The 2,500-nt window shown below is 40.7% G+C and overlaps 1 pseudogene; it reads left to right on the forward strand.

The window, feature by feature from the left end:
• Positions 1–2,500, forward strand: part of LOC123499366 — a 12,395-nt pseudogene that overhangs the window by 8,114 nt on the left and 1,781 nt on the right.

Here is a 2,500-nt window from a genome sequence, read left to right on the forward strand (position 1 = left end):
ACTTTAAATTCTGCTTAGCTCTCTCACCACTGTTTTCCAAGGCCACAGAGACAATTAGCGGGTTCTTCAGTCTGCTTCTACTGTCAATAATGTAGAAATCTTGTTAATCTGACACTAGAATCGTAAAAATATACTCTTGAAAACCCATGTCACTCCACCACGACTATTTTACAAGGCCACAGAGATGATATGCCGGGTTCTCAAGACTGTTTCTCCTATCATTAATGTAGAAATCTCATTAATCTGCCACTGGAACGATAAAAAAACACCCTTGAAAACTGTTAATAATGTGGAAATCTGGTTCATCTGTCTCTAGAACCATAAAAACACCTTTGAAAACTGTTAATAGTGTAGAAGTCTCATTAATATGCCACTAGAAGCATAAGAATACCCTTGAAAACTGTTAATAGTGTAGAAATCTCATTAATCTGCCACTTAAATACCCTTAAAACTGTTGATAGTGTAGAAATTTGGTTAATCAGTCAGTAGAAACACACACACAAAAAAAACACTTTTGAAAACTCGTGTCACTTCGATCAAAAGCAGTGGTGTTTGGCAGAAGTATCTCAGAATATGTCGCTAAGAAAACACTATTAACTTTACTTTATAACAGATCTAATCCTTTTTCTATAGGTTCCAATCCATTTAAAGAGGTTCCAGTCCTTCTATAGAGACTTAATTCTCTTATATAGAGTATTAATTCATTTATAGAGTTCAGGTTCCTTTAAAGAGGTTCAATTAACTGTATAGAGATTCAGATTTTATAAAGCTTCGAAATTCTATATAGGGGTTGAAATTAACTGTAAAAATTTCCAATCCCTTGTAAATGTTCAAATCCCCTTTATTAACCACCAGAATCTCCTTAATGATGTCCTAATTTCCTTTATAAAACATCTGATTCCTTTATAAATGTCCAAATCCCCTTGTAAATATCCAAATTCTCTATAAACAAACCTAATTAATCCTAATAGATGCCCAAATTCTCTACATCAACCATCTTATCCCCTTACAAATGTCCAAATCCTCTTTATAAATCACCTAATTCTTTATAGGCGTTCCAATAATTTTATAAACCATCCAATTCCTTTATAAACGTTCCAACCCTCTTTATAAAGCATCCGATCCCTTCTAAACAGATTCCACAGACGAGGTGGACTCTGAGGAGATGTTCATTATGGCTCGGCTGCGTGACCCTGAAATAACCCTGATCAGAACTGAACCTGAAGGGAAGGAACCGCAGAAGAAGGGATTGAAGACACAGGTAAGGAGGAGGAGGAGGTGGAGGAGGAGGAGGAGGAGGAGGGAGGAGGAGGAGGAGAAGGAGGAGGTTAAGAGAAGATATGATGAGAGGATGAGAGATAGATAGATAGATAGAGAGAGAGAGAGAGAGAGAGAGAGAGAGAGAGAGAGAGAGAGAGAGAGAGAGAAAGACCTCCTCCTCCTCCTCCTCCTCCTTCTCCTCCTCATTTTCCATTTTACACGATTTTCCTTCTTTTTCCTCCTTCTCCTCCTCCTCCTCCTTATTTCTTTCAATCAACCATCTTTCACCCCACCACCACCACCACCACTACCAATACTACTCCTACTCCCACTCCTACAGGACACACGGGAGGCTCTGAGGAACTTCATGAGGGAGCACACGGAGCGGCGAGGGGGCGGCAGAGGTGACGGGGACGAGGAGGCAGCGCGCCAGGCTCCCACGACCCTTCCCTCACTATGTCTAAAGAGTTCATGGAGATGTATAAGCGTGAACTGCAAAAATTCATCAATAACTTTATGAGCGTGATGTTGCAGGCTGAAATTGGCGGAGGTGAGTGTGTGAGAGTGTGGGAGAGTGATTGTAGAGGAGGTGGGAGTGTGTGTAAGGGTGTGAGAGGAGAAGGAAAGGCTGGAAGAGGTTGGGAGTGAGAGAAACAGATGTTAGGAGAGAGAGAGAGGGAGAGGTGTGAGTGAGAGGAACGAGAGAGGAGAGGAGAGTTGGGAGAGAGATGTGAGAGGGTAATACTTGAGTGAGAGGTAGGTAGGTGAAGATTAGCAGTTGTAGAGAGAGAGAGAGAGAGAGAGAGAGAGAGAGAGAGAGAGAGAGAAACTACAATCAAAGCAAACAAACACATGAATGAAATAGAGAAAAAAAGAAAAAAGAGAAAAATAAAACAAAACAGAATGAATATGAGAGAGAAAAATGAAAGAAAGAATGAAAGAATGAGAAAAATAAAGAAAATAAATGAACTATCTTTTCTCTCAAATAAAACAACATAATTTTCACCCACCACTCAGAAAGTAAGAGTGAGAGAAAGTAAGAGTGACAGGGAGTAAGAGTGATAGAGAGTAAGAGTGAGATAGAGTGACAGAGAGTAACGGTGTCTCTTTCTCTCCCACAGTGAGCATTGAGAACAGGAGTGAAGAGAAAGATAGCCAGACCGTCCGCACCGAAGCTAACATCGTGGCCAAACCCTAAACACACCCTACTCACCCTTAAACACACCCTACTCACCCTCAA

The sequence above is a fragment of the Portunus trituberculatus genome, chromosome 8, assembly GCF_017591435.1.
Source record: "Portunus trituberculatus isolate SZX2019 chromosome 8, ASM1759143v1, whole genome shotgun sequence".
NCBI classification, from domain to species: domain Eukaryota; kingdom Metazoa; phylum Arthropoda; class Malacostraca; order Decapoda; family Portunidae; genus Portunus; species Portunus trituberculatus.